We start from the raw sequence: 20,865 nt of genomic DNA on the forward strand, positions 1-20,865 counted from the left end.
GATGGTGAGTGGCTTGGAGAGGAATTTGCAAGTGGTATTATTCCCATGTATCTGCTGCCCTTGTCCTTCTTGATGGAAGTGGTTGTGGGTTTGGAAGGTGCTGTCTCAGGATCTTTGGTGAATTGCTTCAGTGCATCTTGTGGATAGTACACACTGCTGCTACTGAGCATCGATGGTGGAGGGAATGGATATTTATAGATGTGGTGCCAATCAAACAGGCTATTTTATCTTGGATAGTATCAAGCTTCCTGAGTGTTGTTGAGCTGCATCCATCCAGGCAAGTAGGGAGTATTCCATCGCACTCTTGACTTGTGCCTTGTCGATGGTGGATCGGCTTTGGGGAGTCAGAAGGTGAGTTACTCGCCACAGTATTCCTAGCCTCTGACCTGCTCTTGTAGCCACTATGGCAAGTCCGGCTGAGTTTCTGGTCAATGGTAGCCCCAAGGATGTTGACAGTGGGGGATTCACCATTGAATGTCAAGGGGCGGTGGTTAGAGTGTCTCTTATTGGTGATGGTCATTGCCTGGCATTTGTGTGGCGCGAATGTAATTTGCCACTTGTCAGCCCAAGCTTGGACATTGTCCAGATCTTGTTCCTTTTAACCCATTGATTCCAGTTTCACTTGGGCTCCTTGATGCCACAATTGGTCAAATGCATCCTTGATATCAAGGACTGTCACTCTCACCTCACCTCTGGAATTCAGCTCTTTTGTCCATGTTTGAACCAAGGCTGTAATGAGGTCAGGAGCTGGGTGACCCTGGCGAAACCCAAACTGGGCATCACTGAGCAGGTTATTGCTGAGCAGGTGCTGCTTGACAGCACTGTTGATGATCACTTTACTGATGATTGAGAGTAGGCTGGGCAGTAATTGGCCAGGCTGGATTTGTCTGCTTTTTGTGAAAAAGACATACCTGGGCAAATTTTCCACATTGTCGGTGGACGCCAGTGTTGTAACTAGTGGAAGAGCTTGGCTAGGGGAGCGGCAAGTTCTGGAGCACAAGTCTTCAGTACTATTGCCGGAATATTATCAGGGCCCATTGTCTTTGCAGTATCCAGTGCCTCCAACCGTTTCTTGATATTACGTGGAGTGAATCAAATTAGCTGGAGACTGGCATCTGTGATGCTGGGGACCACTGGAGGAGGCCGAGATGTATCATCCACTTGGCACTTCTGGCTGGAGATTGCTGCGAATATTTCAGCCTTATCGTTTGCACTGATGTGCTGGGCTCCTCCATCATTGAGGATGGGGATATTTGTGGAGCCTCCTCCTCCAGTGAGTTGTTTAATTGTCCACCACCATTCTCGACTGGATGTGAAAGGACTGCAGAGCTTAGATCTGATCCGTTGGTTGTGGGGTCGCTTAGCTCTGTCTATCACTTGTTGTTTATGCTGTTTGGCATGCAAGTAGTTCTGTTTGGTAGCTTCACCAGGTTGACACCTCACTTTTAGGTATGCCTGGCGCTGCTCCTGGCATGCCCTCCTGCACTCTCCATTGAACCAGGGTTGATCCCCTGGCTTGATGGTAATGGTTGAGTGGGGGATATGCCGGGCCATGAGGTTGCAGATTGTGCTGGAGTACAATTCCGCTGCTGTTGATGGCCCACAGCGCCTCATGGATGCCCAGTCTTGAGTTGCTAGATCGGTTCGAAGTCTGTCCTATTTAGCACGGTGATAGTGCCACACAACACGATGGAGGTTATTCTCAATGTGAAGGTGGGACTTCGTCTCCACAAGGATTGTGAAGTGGTCATTCTAACCGATACTGTAATGGGCAGGCGCATCTGCAGCCGGCAGATGTGTGCAGTTTTGGTGTCCTTATCTGAAGAAGGATGTCCTTCCTATAGAGAGAGTGCAGCAAGGGTTTTCCAGGCTGATTCTTGGGATGGCAGGTCTGTCATATGAGGAGAGACTCAGTCAGTTAGGATTATATTCATTGGAGTTTAGAAGAGTGAAAGGGGATCTCATAGAAACTTATAAAATTCTAACAGGGTTTAGACAGGGTGGATTCAGAAAGAATATTCCCGATGTTGGGGGAGTCCAGAACTAGGGGTCACAGTTTGAGGATAAGTGGTAAACCTTTTAGGACTGAGGTGAGGAGAAATTTCTTCACCCAGTGGGTGGTGATTGTGTGGAATTCACAACCACAGAAAGTAGTTGAGGCCAAAATATTGCGTGATTTCAAGAAGGAATTAGATATAGCTCTTGGGGCTAAAGGGATCAAAGGATATAGCGGGAATCAGGATATTGAATTTCGTGATCAGCCATGATTAAAATGAATAGCAGAGCAGGCTGGAAGGGCCAAATAGCCTACTCCTGCTTCTATTTTCTATGTTCCTATGTTTGTATACGTTTCTCCATTGCTCCCCTGGTGTTTACCGCTTTCTCCATTGCCCTTGCATAGCCTTCCTCCCCTGTTGACCCTCACCCTCTATTCATCATCCCCACCTTTCCCTCACACCCCACCCCTGGTCAAAATGCCCATCAGTAAAAGTGGAATACTACATGAGTACTGCATCATTGTGGTGTGCTTACAAACAACGGTGTCAGGCATTGGGAGTAGAAGACATCTATATCGCTGGCGTGAACCAAGATTTGAAAGCACCAAGAGATTCTGAAAAGCAGCTGTTTAATGAAGATTCATGAACAAAGAACAAAGAACAAAGAACAGTACAGCACAGGAAGCAGGCCCTTCGGCCCTCCAAGCCTGTGTCGCTCATTGGTCCAACTAGACCATTCGTTTGTATCCCTCCATTCCCAGACTGCTCATGTGACTATCCAGGTAAGTCTTAAACGATGCCAGCGTGTCTGCCTCCACTACCCTACTTGGCAGCGCATTCCAGGCCCCCACCACTCTCTGTGTAAAAAAGGTCCCTCTGATATCTGAGTTATACCTCGCCCCTCTCACCTTGAGCCCGTGACCCCTCGTGATCGTCACCTCCGACCTGGGAAAAAGCTTCCTACTGTTCACCCTATCTATACCCTTCATAATTTTGTACACCTCTATTAGGTCTCCCCTCATTCTCCGTCTTTCCAGGGAGAACAACCCCAGTTTACCCAATCTCTCCTCATAGCTAAGACCCTCCATACCAGGCAACATCCTGGTAAACCTTCTCTGCACTCTCTCTAAAGCCTCCACGTCCTTCTGGTAGTGCGGCGACCAGAACTGGACACAGTACTCCAAATGTGGCCTAACCAGTGTTCTATACAGCTGCAACATCAGACTCCAGCTTTTATACTCTATACCCCATCCTATAAAGGCAAGCATACCATATGCCTTCTTCACCACCTTCTCCACCTGTGCTGCCACCTTCAAGGATTTGTGGACTTGCACACCTAGGTCCCTCTGCGTTTCTATACTCTTGATGGCTCTGCCATTTATTGTATAACTCCCCCCTACATTAGTTCTTCCAAAATGCATCACTTCGCATTTATTGAGATTTAAATGAATACAGATGGCGTTTACACCACTAGGTGGCGGGATAACTGACACGCCATTAACCCGTCATCGGGAGAATTGCAATCTGTTTTTATGCTGGCAGTTTTCTCGCCTGCTGCAAGACTCTCCACTCCCGTCTGTTATGGGCAGGATGGGAAAAATCCACGCAAAGAGTCGTGAGTAGCAAATCAACCAGTGTGGGCGTGCAGATTCCTCATCACATTTTCAGCTCCATCTACCGAGGATCTGTTTTTTGTTATTCATTTATGGGATATGGACGTCACTGGCTGGCCGGCGTTTATTGCCCATCCCCAGTTGCCCTTGAACTGAGTGGCTTGCTAGGCCATTTCAGAAGGCAGTTGAGAGTCAACCACCTTGCTGTGGCTCTGGAGTCACATGTAGGCCAGACCAGGTAAGGACATTAGTAAACCAGATGGGTTTTTCCGACAATGGTGTCGTGGTCATCAGTAGATTCTTAATTCCAGATATTTTTTATTGAATTTAAATTTCACCATCTGCCGTGGCGGGATTCGAACACGGATCCCCAGAAAATTAGTTGAGTTTCTGGATTAATAGTCTAGCGATAATACCACTAGGCCTTAGAGCAGAACACCGTCCAGTGAAACCTCTTAAAATATTCTTCCCAATTCCCATTCCTTCCACTGAGTGACTGCAAAGGAAATCACAGGGCAAGTCACACTTCAGAGAGCTGGTTCATTACCAGTGTTGACTGAGGCATGGGGCTGTATCCTGGTACATCCTATTAATTAATAATTCCGTGTAACAAAGAGCTCTGAATTTCTACAAACTCATTCCACAATGCTTTCAATTTAGGTCACAGCCAGTTTGTCTATTTTCAGGCAATCTGCAGGTACATTTAGACCATCAGACCATAAGACATAGGAGCAGAATTAGGCCACTTGGCCCATCGAGTCTGCTCCGCCATTCAATCATGGCTGATATTTTTCTCATCCTCATTCTCCTGCCTTTTCTCCATAAACCCTGATACCCTTATTAATCAAGAACCTATCTATCTCTGTCTTAAAGACACTCAATGACCTGGCCTCCACAGCCTTCTGCAGCAAAGAGTTCCATAGATTCACCACTCTCTGGCTGAAGAAATTCCTCCTCATCTCTGTTTTAAAGGATCGTCCCTTTAGCCTGAGATTGTGCCCTCTGGTTCTAGTTTTTAGACCATAAGACCATAAGACATAGGAACGGAAGTAAGGCCATTCGGCCCATCGAGTCCACTCCACCATTCAATCATGATTGATTTTCCAACTAGCAGAAGCATCCTCTCCACATCCACTCTATTCAGGCAGTGTCCTGTAAGTTTCAATATGATCCCCCCTCATTCTTCTAAACTCCAATGAGTACAGACCCAGAGTCCTCAACCGTTCCTCATACGACAAGCCCTTCATTCCAGGGATCATTCTTGTGAACCTCCTCTGGACCCTTTAAGAAAAACCCATTTAAGAATGGGTTGCTTTTTATTGTAATTCCTCCTTTTACAGATAACACTGCGTATGCAAGTTTAATTAAATTTTAATCTGCTCAACCTGAAACTTTAATTTTTTTCTTTCCCTTTTCTTTTGTTGCCCTTAAGAAGAAACAATGGTCTAAGATGCGGTAGAGCTAGTTCCTCCTCCCTTTATTCATTCACTTTGCAGTCCTTGTCCTTTGTTTCTCTTCCACCTGTGTATATTGTATGTTCCCATGTGTTGCAGCATGCAAGGTAGTTGCGAAACTGCATTGTTCGTGTACTCTTTAACCAACTTAAAACTGTCATTTGAATCATTTAAAATCATAACAATATGAACAGGTGTTTGCATCTCTTAAACTATAAGCCTAGGTAGGTAGGGACATGACCGGCGCAACATGTGGGCCGAAGGGCCTGTTTGTGCTGTATTTTTTTCTATGTTCTATGTTTCTAACTCTGATAATATTTCCTTTACCTTTCCTTTACCCCACTGAAATACTTATTGGGTGACACAGTGGTTAGCACTGCTATCTCACAGCGCCAGGGACCCGGGTTTGATTCCCGGTTTGGGTCACTGTCTGTGCGGAGTCTGGACATTCTCCCCGTGTCTGTGTGTGTTTCCTCCGGGTGCTCTGGTTTCCTCCCACAGTCTGAAAGACTTGCTGGTTAGGTGCATTGGCCGTACTAAATTCTCCCTCAGTGTACCTGAACAGGCGCCGAAGTGTGACGACTAACGGATTTTCACAGTAATTTCATTGCAGTGTTAATGTGTGCCTACTTGTGACACTAATAAATAAACTTTAAACTTTAACTTTGTTTGTTGTGGAACTGTACATCAATGCTTCTAAAATATTCACATTCTTTTCTTTACCTGAAAGTATGTAAACAAATTAGTTGTAATTGCAGAATGTCAGTTTTCATCTACTTTAATCACGAGAATAGAATTACATAGTGCAACACTAAACCATTTGGGTGGCACAGTGGCACAGTGGTTAGCACTGCTGCGCCACAGTGACAGGGACCTGGGTTCGATTTCCGGCTTGGGTGACTTCTAGGTGGAGTTTGCATGTCTTCCCCCTGACTGCGTGGGTTTCCTTCGGGTGATCAGGTTTCCTCTCATAGTCCAAAAGACGTGCTGGTTAGGCGCAGTGGCCTTGCTAAATTCTCCCTCAGTGTACCTGAACAGATGCCGGAGCATAGCGACTTGGGGATTTTCATAGTAACTTCACTGCAGTGTTAATGTAAGCCTACTTGTGACACTAATAAATAAACTTAAACTTGGGACAACCGATTCAAGCTCTGAACAAGCTGTAGTCCTAATGTCATGTGTCCACTTTGTTCTTATGCCCCTTTAGCCCCATTTCCTTCAACCAACTCCTCGACCTATTCTTAAATGTTGACACAGATTCTGCCTCAGTCACTGTTGGGTGCCAACCACATGTCTCAGTGTCAGCTGAGACAAAAGTTTCCACTCCAGAAACATGAGTGCCTGATATAGGCTGACATTACAGTGCCTTACGGGGTCGGGGGGGGTGGCGGGGGGCGGTGGGTGCATATTGCACTGTCAGTGGTTTACGGATGAAACGAGGCCCTTCCTTGAGTGGACATAAAAGATCTCATTGCATTCTTTTTGGATAAGAACAGCTGGGAGTTCTATGCCACGTCAATGTCTATCCCTCAACCAACAGTATTGAAATAGATGATAACGTTGCTATTTGTGGGGTTTCACTGTGTCTGGATTGTTTGCGTTACATTACAGTATGTGGAGATGCTGGAGTTGGACAGGTGGGGGGCACAGTAAGAAGTCTCACAACACCAGGTTAAAGTCCAACAGGTTTATTTGGTAGCACAAGCTTTTGGAGCGCTAGTCCACTCAACCGATGAAGGAGCAGCGCTCTGAAAGCTTGTGCTACCAAATAAACCTGTTGGACTTTAACCTGGTGTTGTGAGGCTTCTGACATTACAATAGAAACTCCACTTTAAAAAAAATGAATTTGCTGTTCAGTGTTTTTGAATATCCTGATGTCTTAAAATGACAGTTTTTTTCTGCTAATTTCTGGTAGCCCATTCATAGAGTCATAGAGGTTTACAGCATGAAAACAGGCCCTTCGGCCCAACTTGTCCATGCCGCCCTTTTTTTTAAAAACCCTTAAGCTAGTCCCAATTGCCTGCATTTGGCCCGTATCCCTCTTTACCCATCATACCCATGTAACTATCTAAATACTTTTTAAAAGACAAAATTGTACCCGCCTCTACTACTACCTCTGGCAGCTTGTTCCAGACACCCTCTGTGTGAAAAAATTGCCCCTCTGGACACTTTTGTATCTCTCCCCGCTCACCTTAAACCTATGCCCTCTAGTTTTGGATTCCCCTACCTTTGGGAAAAGATATTGACTATCTAGCTGACCTATGCCCCTCATTATTTTATAGACCTCTATAAGATCACCCCTCAGCCTCCTATGCTCCAGAGAAAAAAGTCCCAGTCTATCCATCCTCACCTTATAACGCAAACCATCAAGTCCAGGTAGCATCCTCGTAAATCTCTTCTGCACTCTTTCTAGCTTAATAATATCCTTTCTATAATAGAGTGACCAGAACTGTACACAGTATTCCAAGTGTGGCCTTACCAATGTCTTGTACAACTTCAACAAGATGTCCCAACTCCTGTATTCAATGTTCTGACTAATGAAACCAAGCATGCTGAATGCCTTCTTCACCACTCTGTCCACCTGTGACTCCACTTTCAAGGAGCTATGAACCTGTACCCCTAGATCCCTTTGTTCTGTAACTCTCCCCAATGCCCTACCAATAACTAAGTAAGTCCTGCCCTGGTTCAATCTACCAAAATGCATCACGAGTGTGCACAGCGCTGGTCACAGGTCTCCAGTTTGAAAAACAACCCTCTACAACCACTTCTGTCATCAACGTAAGAAGTTTAACAACACCAGGTTAAAGTCCAACAGGTTTATTTGGTAGCAAAAGCCACACAAGCTTTCGAAGCTCTAAGCCCCTTCTTCAGGTGAGTGGGAATTCTGTTCACAAACAGAGCATATAAAGACACAGACTCAATTTACATGAATAATGGTTGGAATGCGAATACTTACAACTAATCAAGTCTTTAAGAAACAAAACAATATGAGTGGAGAGAGCATCAAGACAGGCTAAAAAGATGTGTATTGTCTCCAGACAAGACAGCCAGTGAAACTCTGTGGGGGTTACAAATAGTGTGCCATGAACCCAATATCCCGGTTGAGGCCTTGTCTGGAGACAATACACATCTTTTTAGCCTGTCTTGATGCTCTCTCCACTCACATTGTTTTGTTTCTTAAAGACTTGATTAGTTGTAAGTATTCGCATTCCAACCATTATTCATATAAATTGAGTTTGTGTCTTTATATGCTCTGTTTGTGAACAGAATTCCCACTCACCTGAAGAAGGGGCTTGCAGCTCCGAAAGCTTGTGTGGCTTTTGCTACCAAATAAACCTGTTGGACTTTAACCTGGTGTTGTTAAACTTCTTACTGTGTTTACCCCAGTCCAACGCCGGCATCTCCACGTTCTGTCATCAAACCAGTTTTGTACCAATTTAGCTACTTCACCCTGGATCCTGTGAGATTTAACCTTATGCAACAACCTACCATGCGGTATCTTGCCAAAGGCCTTGCTAAAGTCCATGTAGACAACATCAACTGCCCTGCCCTCATCTACCTTCTTGGTTACCCCTTCAAAAAACTCAATCAAATTTGAGACATGATTTTCCACTCACAAAGCCATGCTGACTGTCCCTAATCAGTCCTTGCATCTCAAAATGCCTGTAGATCCTGTCTCTCAAAATACCTTCCAACAACTTATCCACCACACTCGTGAGGCTCACCGGCCTGTAGTTCCCAGGCTTTTCCCTGCAGCCCTTTTTAAACAAAGGCTCAACATTTGCCACCCTCCAATCTTCAGGCACCTCACCTGTGACTATCGATGATTCAAATATCTCTGCTAGGGGCCCCGCAAATTCCTCCCTAGCCTCCCACAATGTCCTAGGATACACTTCATCAGGTCCTGGGGATTTATCTATCTTGATGCGCTTTCAGACTTCCAGCACTTCCTTCTCTGTAATATGTACACTCCTCAAGACATCATTATTTATTTCCCCAAGTTCCCTAATATCCATGTTTTTCTCAACAGTAAATACCGATGAGAAATATTCATTTAGGATCTCACCCATCTCTTGTGGATCTGCACATAGATAACCTTGGTGATCCTTAAGAGGCTCTACTCTCTCCCTAGTTACTCTTTTGGCCTTTATGTATTTGTAGAAGCTCTTTGGATTCTCCTTTGCCTTATCTGCCAAAACAATCTCGTGTCTCCTTTTTGCCCTCCTGATTTTTCTCTTAACTCTACTCTTACACCCTCTATACTCTTCAAGGGATTCACTTGATCCCAGTTGCTTATGCATGTCATGTGCCTCCTTCTTCTTCTTGACCAGGGCCTCAATATCCCGATTCTCAAAATAAGAAAAGGTAAAATCTCCAGCTGGGTGTTTTGGGAGGATTCTGACCATTTTTCAATCCTTTAATCACTAACCACCTCTCATAAGGAAACTTATGAGTTTTGGGTGCCAAATTCCAAGGCAGCAGGAAGTGTAGACAGAGCCAATGGATGGGAGGCTGGTTTGTGTGATTGTCTGGGCTTCGTTCACGACCCTTTGTAGTTTCCTGCGGTCTTGGACAGAGCAGGAGCCATACCAAGCTGTGATACATCTGGAAAGGATGCTTTCTAAGGTGTACCTGTAAAGGTTGGTGAGAGGTTGTAGTGGACATGCCAAATTTCTTTAGCCTCCTGAGAATGTAGAAGCGTTGGTGGGCTTTTTAATTATAGCGTCGGCGTGAGAGGACCAGGACAGGTTCTTCCACTCACACATTTTCCATTATCCACTCCTCACTTTACTGAATAATCTAATTCCAGAAAAATAGCCTCATTTGTCAATGCACATTGCCTAAACAAGACAGCAGGAAGGCAGTCCTTGTTTTTTTTTTCTTGGGTTTGTCAACTGTGATTAAAAGTATTCCTGGAGGTTCATAACATCACTTTTCCATACGCTCCAGCCAATTGTGGGCTATCACATCCACCCCAGTGATGTACTGTCTTCAAATGTCAATTGGAAAGCAGACAACTCATTTGGTAATCAGATGATGCTTGACAGTCTGCTGAACAGCCTTCCCTGCACCCCCTCCCCAGTAAAGAGAACTGATCAATGTGACAACTGTTCAAATGACAGAAAAAATGCCCCAATGATTTTTTTCTCTAGGATTGCACACAACAGTGTCCTGGAAATTAATCTTTAATTCCTGGAGACTTCAGGTTAATTCTGGAGGATTGGCAACCCTGGCTAATCTTGAACGATCGCTGGCAGCTCAGGATAACTCACCCTGTATTCTTCCCCCCACTCCATGGAAGGGAGTGCTTGATAGCTCTTTCTGAGGTCCCAAATACTGTCAGCAACATACCCGTTTTACGAATCACAGTTGGTAACCACACATCCATCTGGATATGAAGAAAATCATTCAGCCCTTCATATTCATGTCACTTTGGAAGGACGTCACCTCCTGGCCTACAGAGACCTTTCCTTTTGGTTCTTTCCTCTCGTCCCCTGCAACATCCCCCCCACCCATCACGCCCCCCCCAAACCCACCCCACCCACTGACCTTCCACCTTGCTTTAGTACCTGCTAATCTCTAATGTTTTCTAATTCTGATGAAAGGTCATCAACCTGAAACATTTTACGGCGTCACTCATCCCGAAACCATAAAATCCCACCCGAGGTCAACGGACCTTTCCTTGGTCCACCCCTTGCCCGCTCCAATTCCCGTGGCGGGCGGGATGGTAAAATTCCAGCCATTAACTCTGTTTCTCTCCAATGCTGCCTGGGCTGCTGAGTATTTCCTGCACTTCCTGTTGTTATTTCATATTTTCAACACCTTCAGTATTTTGCTGCTGTTCTATGGCAGCATGAACATGATGTGGAGATGCCGGCGTTGGACTGGGGTAAACACAGTAAGAAGTTTAACAACACCAGGTTAAAGTCCAACAGGTTTATTTGGTAGCAAAAGCCACACAAGCTTTCGAAGCTCTAAGCCCCTTCTTCAGGTGAGTGGGAATTCTGTTCACAAACAGAGCTTATAAAGACACTACAACAGTGTCCTGTGGTGTCTTTATAAGCTCTGTTTGTGAACAGAATTCCCACTCACCTGAAGAAGGGGCTTAGAGCTTCGAAAGCTTGTGTGGCTTTTGCTACCAAATAAACCTGTTGGACTTTAACCTGGTGTTGTTAAACTTCTTACAGCATGAACATGAACATTCCTAAGGAGCAGCCTGAATAAATATTTCCCAAATAAACTATAATGGACTCAAATCTCTCATTACACAAGGGCGTTGAAGCACTCCTTTCGGAGCAGTAGAATAACAAGGCGAGGAGCTGCAGTGTGAACAAGTTCAGTCTTGCCACTTGTCAGATAATTCCTGTTCACAGCAGAGGGTGGATAGACAGGTTCTGCAGACTCCTGTTTAAAGTGGGACAGCAGGTTAGTCCTGACTCACACAGGTTTCTTTCAGCAAGTTAGTTATGATTTTAATTGGGTCAAACCCTGATCGCTGACTGACTCTCACTGTAATTATTTTCACATGGAGGCTATGCATTGTGACATGGAAAAAAAAATCCCACTGTTGTTTCATAACTTTCTCAAGGGTAACTAGGGATGGGCAATAAATACTGGCCAGCCAGCGACGCCCGTGTCCCATGAATGAATTTTTAAAAACTTTCTAACAACTGCAGAAAATGCTCCCTGTTGTTACCCATTTGTCACTCTCCTGTTAAAGAAGAGGGACTTCAGCCCTAAATGGTTTGGCCCTTATCTTGAGGTTGTGCCCCCGTGGTTTAGTTTCCCGAGCCTGGGGAAACAACCTCACAGTGTCTACCCTGTCAAGCCCCTTCAGAATCTTGTATGTTTCAATGAGATCACCTTCCAGAGATTATAGGTCCAATTTATTCAGCCTCTCATCATTGGACAACCCCATCATCTCAGATACAAGCCAGTTTAGTTATTGGCTTATCCGCTGAGGCTGTTGGTTAATGTTTAGGTGTTCCTTGGCCAGTCTGGCTTACAAACGTTAATTTTGGCTGCTGGATTCATGGGTGCCTAAGTCCAGTTGTGCTATACCATTTTTGTCTTCTTTCATGTCAGTTGTACTGCCACCATGAGTGATAGGTTAAGGCTACCTTTCAGACTGGAAGGAAGAAGCAAGGAAGATGGAAGAGTGGAAGAGCAGGACACTGCGCAGAAAGCCATATCCATAGTGAGTCTTTGGCGAGTTTATTTCCAACCGCAACTTCACTGAGGAATAATATCTGTGGCGCCTTTGCTTCACTGAGCCATGTCTGCTGCTGCAGCTGCAACTCAAGGGCATGGACCACTGCCTCTGGTAGTTAAGGTCACCATGGTTCTTAACTTCTCTACGGTAGGCTCCTTCTGGGCGGCAGCAAGCTACATCAGTGACATCTCACATTTTTCAGTTCATCCCTGTATCAGGGAGGTCAGGTTCTGAGGAAGAATCTTATTGGACTTGAAACATTAACACTGTTTGGAGCACCATCTATGTTACTTTTCCCATGGCCAGAGTGAAGCAGGTTTTGCTCACATGACTGACTTCCTCAGAGTGCAAGATGCTATTGACTGTTACATTCCAAAGAGCCAAGTGGTGAAAGATAGAACTAGAACAAATCTTTCTTCACTTCTATAAGCATTTATTACAGACCTACACCTCTGAACTCCAGCCACAATTTTGGTCTGTTCTTATTTATAGGGGCACGAGTTGCTCACAACCTACATAAAATTAAAAATAGCTCACACTTAATTACCACACTGACTGCATCCAAATTGCCTTGAGTGCTTGCCATTACCGGCATAGCATCTTTATTAATCGAAAAGGATACCACTCCCTCATAATGCTGTTAGTTTTTAACCACAGGCAGCGCAACATGTGTACGCTCAGTTTTCTACCACCTTAACCAATCTTCTCTTGTTGCTTCTCTTGTTGTTCGCATGGATTCATGAGAGGAAAGTCGTGCTTGACGAACTTGTTGGATTTTTATGAAGATGTGACTAGTGCGGTTGACAGAGGGGAACCGGTGGATGCAGTGTTTTTGGATTTCCAAAAGGCGTTTGATAAGTTGCCTCACAAAAGGTTGCTGAAGAAGATTGGGTCACATGGAGTTGGGGGTAGGGTGTTATCGTGGATTGGGGATTGGCTATCCGACAGGAAGCAGAGAGTCGGAATAAATGGGTGCTTTTCTGGTTGGCGGATGGTAACTAGTGGCGTGCCGCAGGGATCGGTACTGGGGCCTCAACTATTTACCATTTATAAAGACGATCTGGAGGAGGGGACTGAGTGTAGGGTAACAAAGTTTGCAGACGACACAAAGATAAGTGGAAAAGTGAATCGTGTGGAAGGCGTAGAAGGTCTGCAGAGAGGTTTGGACAGGCTGAGTGAGTGGGCGAGGATCTGGCAGATGGAGTATAACGTTGACAAATGCGAGGTTATTCACTTTGGAAGAAATAATAGCAAATTGGATTATTATCTAAATGGAAAGAAATTACAACATGCTGCTATGCAGAGGGACCTGGGGGTCCTTGTGCATGAGACGCAAAAACCCAGTCTGCAGGTGCAACAGGTGATCAAGAAGGCAAATGGGATGTTGGCCTATATCGCAAGGGGGATAGAATATAAAAGCAGAGATGTCTTGCTGCATCTGTACAGGGCATTGGTGAGGCCGCAGCTGGAATACTGTGTGCAGTATTGGTCCCCTTATTTGCGGAAGGATATATTGGCCTTGGAGGGAGTGCAGAGAAGGTTCACCAGGTTGATACCAGAGATGAGGAGTGTTGATTATGAGGGGAGACTGAGCAGATTGGGTTTGTACTCGTTGGAATTTAGAAGGCTGAGGGGGGATCTTATAGAGACCTATAAGATAATGAAGGGGCTGGATAGGGTAGAGATGGAGAGATTCTTTCCACTTAGAAAAGAAACTAGAACTAGAGGGCACAGCCTCAAAATAAAGGGGGGTCAGTTTAGGACAGAGTTGAGGAGGAACTTCTTCTCTCAGAGGGTGGTGAATCTCTGGAATTCTCTGCCCACTGAAGTGGTGGAGGCTACCTCGTTGAATATGTTTAAATCATGGATAGATGGATTCCTGATCGGTAAGGGAATTAGGGGTTATAGGGATCAGGCGGGTAAGTGGAACTGATCCACTTCAGATCAGCCATGATCTTATTGAATGGCGGAGCAGGCTCGAGGGGCTAGATGGCCTACTCCTGCTCCTATTTCTTATGTTCTTATGTTGCCTTTGTTCAAGCTAAACCATTGTTACAGGCTGGGTACTGGCTGACAAGGGCCATCCACTTTAACTTGGCTCAAGATGCCTGTCAAAAATCCAGGCACAGGTGCAGTGGCATGCCTACAAACACACCCTAAACTTCTGTCATGAACATTATTGAGTAGAAAGTCAGCATGCTCTAGAGTGCTTCCACTGTCAGGCCTGTTTCCCAGGAGTGTTGAGGGATAGCTTGAATAGGTATCCAGATTGTGGTTGTCTGCTGGAACTCTGCTGAGACCTGTTGCTGGCAATTCTTGCACCGCGTGGGAACTTCTGGACACTTTTTGTGTGGGGAACTACATTTGTTGGAAGAGTCTCCAGCTACTTGAGCTCAGGGATTCCTAGTCTGAGGGGCAGGTGAAATCACTGGAGAATCAGGGAGGCTGAGAATTTCTTCTATAGAAATACAATTGTTACTGGAGATTCTATAGATAGGGGAACAGACAGGCATTTCTGTAACCATCATCATTCAGACATTGTCAATGTTCCAGTTCTGAGGAAGAATCTTATTGGACTTGAAACATTAACACTGTTTCTCTCTCCACAGATGCTGCCAGACATGTTGAGAATTGCCAGGACTTCCTGTTTTTATTTCAGATTTTCAGTATTCATAATACTTTAGTTGAATTTTGTGAAGGAGGTATTGCGGTGGGACTGAGGTGAGCCAGATGGACCAAACGTCTATGGGAAAACCTTTGGGTACGAGTGATCTTTTTATAATAATGTCTAAATTAGTAATGGAGCAGAATAAGAAACAATCTAAAGCAGAATATTCTGACTTGGAAGAGAGTTAACTTCAGTGGGATGAGTGGATATCTAGCCAGGGTTAAAAGGAACCAACTGTTGATAGGAAAAACTGTAACTGAACAATGGGTGATCTTTAGGGAGGAGATGTTTCAAGTACAGGCTAGATATATTCTTACAAAGGCAAAAGGTATGGGAACCAAAGCCTGAACTCCTTGCTTGACAAAGGAGGTAGGGAATATGATGAAACAAAAAGCGTGGGACGATGCATGTCAAGCGAATTCTTGAAGTGAGAACCAGGCCAAATCAATTGAGAGGGGAGATAAAGAGAGAAATAAGACTGGCAAAGAGAGAATTTCAGAATTGAATGGTACTTAACAAAAAAGGGAACCCAAGAAATATTCTCCAGGAATATAAAGAGTCTCTTTGGAAGCCTAAAGTCGTAAGACAATGGTTTGCGCCTTGGTAGTCAACTGTGTGTTGAATTTCACCTCGTTTGGCTCAAGTACCTAACTCTGCAATGGCAGTCTCTGCCACATTCACTGCTGATGAAGACAGTGGAATGAGGAGTTGCAGGATTTACTGGTCTCTGTTTTCTCTGGGCCCTCTTCTCGATCAGCTAAACTTTCCATTTTGCCTCATCTCTTTCAATGCCTCTCCAGACAGCCTTCAGAGGTCATGGTCATTGGCAACTCTTTCCAAACTGCCTGTGCCAGTGTTTGCCATCTTTATATCTCTCTTGCAGGTATCCTTGTAGCAAAGGCATAGGTGTCCAGCAGATGGCCTTGTAGCCAGTTCACTGTGCGGAAGGTCTTTGGATACATCATTGGCATTCATTCAATGAATGGGGCCAAGCCAGTGCAGACGTCACTGGCTTTATAATAAATAATTCTGTTAGATTTAGCAAACTCCAGGACCTCTGAGTTATAGAGTCATAGAGGTTTACAGCATGGAAATAGGCCCTTTGGCCCAACTTGTCCATGTCGCCCAGTTTGTACTATTAAGCTTGCCCTGATTGCCCATGTTTGGCCCCTATTCCTCTATACCAATCTTACCTATGTAACTGTCTAAATGCTTTTTAAAAGACAAAATTATACCCGACTCTACTACTACCTCTGGCAGCTTGTTCCAGATACTCACCATCCTCTGTGTGAAAAAATTGCCCCTCTGGACCCTTTTGTATCTCTCCCCTCTCACCTTAAACCTATGCCCTCTAGTTTTAGACTCCCCTACCTTCGGGAAAATATATTGACTATCTAGCTGATCTATGCCCCTCATTATTTTATAGACCTCTATAAGATCACCCCCCAGCCATCTACGCTGCAGAGAAAAAAGTCCCAGTCTATCCGGTCTCTCCTTATAACTCAAACCATCAAGTCCAGGTAGCATCCTAGTAAATCTTTTCTGCACTCTTTCTAGTTTAATAATATCCTTTCTACAATAGAGTGACTAGAAATGTTGATGATCTTGTCCTGCCAAGGAATGCCAAGGATATGTCTGAGACAGTGAAAATGAAAATTGTTCAGTCTTTTCTCCTGCCTAGCAGATGGTGTCCAGGTCTCAGTATTATGGAGGGGTGCACTGAGGATGCAGGCTTGGTACACTTGTAGTTTGGTTTTTCAGTCAGATTGCTTTTGTTTCACACACTCTTTCTCAGCTTCGGTAGAATAACTGCAGCTTTTGTGATGTGTGTGTGGATTTCAACATCAAGTAACAGATTGCTGGTGATTGTGGAGTCTAGATATGTGAAGCTATCAACAACTTCCAGTGTCATGTTGCCCCTGCTGATAGATGATGGTATGGCATCTTCCTGGTCCATGACATTCTGAGCATCCTTGAGATGCTATGGGCCATCAGCAAAATTATATACAACCACCATTTGTAACCTCATTGCCTGACATGTCCCTGTGAGAATTGATGTTTTTACCCCATATTTTGGAAGAATATTATATATTCTGTAAAGAAAGCTGGGTGATTGTGTGGGTGTGTTTGTACATTATTTAAGTAGCTGGGAAAAGTTAATGGGGATTATTTGTCTGGAAGATTGCGGTAAAAGGAGTGAAGGTGCTAAAAGCATGCATTTGTAAAGAAGATACAGTCGAGTAGTTTATAAGTAAATATGTTGAGGAATTTTCATTCAGCTGCTAAATTTCAAAGGGGAGTAAAACGTTTTTACAAATTGTATTTAATAACGTAATCCAACAGAAGTGGCAGGGGAGCATTCTGGGAGAAGCTGGCTCAGTCACCTTGACTGAATAGTGGGTCGTGGAAGAACTGGTGTCAGGAGCAGTTAATTTACATCCATTCAAATAATAATCTGTCTTCCTATTTTTGCTACCGAAGTGGATAACTTTACATTTATCCACATTATACTGTGTCTGGCATACATATGCCCTCTCACTCAGCATGTCAAAATCACGCTGAAGCATCTCTGCATTCTCCTCACAGCTTACCCTCCCACCCAAAGGAAGGATGTGAAGGCATTGGAAAGAGTACAAAGGAGATTCACAGGAATGATTCCAGGGATAAAGGGCTGTTGCTACAAGGATAGAGTGGAGAGGTTATGACGGTATCCTTTGGAGAAAAGAAGGCTGAGATTTGATAGAGATATTCAAGATCCTGAGGGGTAAATAGTGAGAAACTGTTCCCACTCAAGAATACATCAAGAACTAGAGGGACTGATTCAAAATAATTGGCAAAGAGTTAATGTGATGTGAGGAAAGCTTTTTTCAGCCAGAGAGTGGTTGGAATCTGGAACCCTGAGAGGGTGGTAGAGATAGTTTCGATCAAATTATTCAAAAGGGAATTGGATTCTTATCTGAAAAGAAAAAATACGCAAGCTTACGGAGATAAGACAGGAGAGTGTGACTAGGTAGAATGCTCCTCCAAAATGCCAGTACAGACACAATGGGCCAAATGGCCTCCTTTGGCACTGTGATTCTTTGATGATGTAGACTATTTATGTTTGTACATTCAATTTACCTTCCTAATCACTTAGTGCGCCTGCATGCTAACTTTTTTTGATTCAGCCCCTGCCACGGTACTGAAACAGCACTTATCAAAGTCCAACTGCAACCAATGGGACTGTGTCTTTGATAAACATTCCCTCCTCTTCCTTCTTGACCTGTGTGCATTTGTTGACAAAGTTGATCATACAATCTTCCTCCAACACTCACCTCCCCACCCCCTGCTCCACCCAACCTCACCCTCCAACACACTCTGATGTCCAGCTGGTTGGGACTCCCCCTCACCAAATTCCATTCTAATCTAATCAGTCACAGTTATAAAATTACCAACAATGGCTTCTCGTTCCACTCCCACACTATTATCTCTGGAGTTCTCCAAGGATCTTTCATTTCCCATCTACATGCTGATTCCACATATACACTGATCACACTAACCCTACCTCATCAGCACCAGGAAGTAGGTGGTTGGTCTTATTGTTAGATGTTCATCTCAGGGTCAGGTAAGATGCCATGGAGGTTAAGTTTCATGATGTGGAGATGCTGGCATTGGACTGGGGTAAACACAGTAAGAGTTTTAACAACACCAGGTTAAAGTCCAACAGGTTTATTTGGTAGCAAATGCCATTAGCTTTCGGAGCACTGCTCCTTCGTCAGATGGGAGTGGAAATCTGCTCTCAAACAGGGCACACAGAGACACATACACATCTCTTTAACCTGTGCTTAATGCTCCCTCCACTCACATTGTCTGTATCTTTAAGACCTGGTTGGCTGTAGAGATTTGCATTCTAATCAGTATTCTGTAACTTGATTTTGTGTCTCTGTGCCCTGTTTGAGAGCAGATTTCCACTCCATCTGACGAAGGAGCAGCGCTCCGAAAGCTAATGGCATTTGCTACCAAATAAACCTGTTGGACTTTAACCTGGTGTTGTTAAAACTCTTACTGGGTTAAGTTTCAGATAGAGCAAGAGGGATGGAATCAATGGCCAGGGAATAGACTTTGTGGTATGAACCAAAGACAATAGTTTTAGTCTTGCCAATAATTAATTGGAAGAAATTTCTGCTCATTCAGTGTTGCAAGTCAGTCAGACAGTGTGCCAAATGAAACAAAGGGGAGCAGCAGCACCAAGCCCTGTTCACCTCACTGGAACAGATTTAATTTGACTCTTGGTCTGGTAATCAGCTTTAACATTTTCAACCTTGCTTCCAAATTCTTCCATGGCTTAATCACCCCCCCCCCCCCTTCCTATCTCTGTAATCTCCTCCAATTCTGGTCTCTCGTGCAATTTTAATTGCTCCATCACTGGCGGCTGTGCCTTCAGCTGCGTAGGCTCTTGTTCTAGAATTGCATTTCTAAACCTCTCTGCCCCTCTATCTCACCTCCTTTAAGAGTGATTAAAATCCCTCTCTATGACTTTGTTTTTGGTCATCTGCCCTAATATCTTCCATTTTGAATGTGAGATTTCACAAGATGGATGTGTTATAAAATGTCTCCATTAAATTAAGGTGAAAATGGAATGTGCTGGATAGAGGGGGACACTAATTCTGTTTGGAGTCAGGCCGACATGATCTGCAAATGAAACCTATTGAAAATCCAAGTGACAGGTTTCAAGGCTGGAACACAGAGACATGAAGGAAGAAGATGACAGAAACAGCTATTGCTGTGAGGAACATTGGAAAAGACTGTTTCATGTCAGCAACCAAACAGGATGCTGCTGAAGTCAGACTATCTGTTAAAAAGGACTTGAAGGATTTAACGACCAAGGAATCAATTAAGTGGGTCTTACTGCTAGAAGTTGATTTGAGGATATTCAGAAGACTGAGCGGAACTATTTTTGAAGGACACTGGAAGACACGACCAGGCATGGCAGGGAGAAGGAAGACTGTTAAATAGCCAGGAGCAGCTTGGAACTTAATATTTAAGGCTACGTATTTGCTGAAATCATGATATAAAGCAAAAATGTGTCAAGGTATATTTCAATTGTGTTAGTTTGTGGGGAAGTACCATTTATGTAGTTTGGTGCATTGGTTGCCTGTTAGATAATATATAGTCTATGGTGGTTTTCATTTTTTTGTTATAGTAAAAGTCTTAAAACATGAAATCTTGTCCTTTGGTTATTTCTGTTGGTCACTGGGGAATTTATCGCTTTTTAAAAGTTCAGTTTCTTCAGGGATTGTAACACTACTTACATGGTTTACTGTCAAATTTTCTTTGATGATATTCATGCGAAGCACCATGGGATATTTGACTAAATTAAAAATGCAAGTTGTTGTTGTAAATGAGAAAATACCCGCTTCGTTGGCACTTCCAATTATGGACATCAACTTATGATTTTTTGATTAAGACCTGTACTTAGCAAATTGCTAATAAGCGGTTAAAATAGTGCTGATTTTAATGTACCATGATTTTGAGGTGGGACTCTATGTTCTCTTGGATTTTTCAAGATTCAAGCGAATCAGCGTCAATCAACATATTAAGTTTTGAGGAGAGTAGACTTGCATTAAACTAACAGGATTAGGTGCTGGAATGACTATACCTAATGCCTGAATAGAAGTCATGTTCCAATTTGTGTTGTTCCATTCCATTCCACAATTGTGGAAACCTTTGCATATCAACTTTCACATATAAATCTATGGTTGCGCAATGGAACGGAGAAGGGAATAGCTGTTTTGAGATAAACATATTCAAGCTGTTTTTGAATGCAATCCAACATCACAAATCCAGCATTTCAAATGGACCAGTAATCTAACATTCCCATGTTTATCAATGTTACGGCCTTCTGTACTTGTACACTTATCACAATACTGTGCATTGATTT

General features: G+C 43.9%; 1 long non-coding RNA gene across 1 annotated transcript in view; it reads left to right on the plus strand.

Annotated features, from left to right (window-relative positions):
• The window catches only part of LOC144495675 (uncharacterized), a 54,975-nt gene extending 34,830 nt beyond the window's left edge, over positions 1 to 20,145 (plus strand). Inside the window, exons 2-3 of the long non-coding RNA XR_013498308.1 lie at positions 14,887 to 15,038; positions 19,553 to 20,145. This is a non-coding gene — a long non-coding RNA (uncharacterized LOC144495675). The remainder of the gene's footprint in view (positions 1 to 14,886; positions 15,039 to 19,552) is intronic.
• The last annotated feature ends 720 nt before the right edge of the window (positions 20,146 to 20,865 follow it).

The sequence above is a fragment of the Mustelus asterias genome, chromosome 7 (genome assembly GCF_964213995.1).
Source record: "Mustelus asterias chromosome 7, sMusAst1.hap1.1, whole genome shotgun sequence".
Lineage (NCBI taxonomy): Eukaryota > Metazoa > Chordata > Chondrichthyes > Carcharhiniformes > Triakidae > Mustelus > Mustelus asterias.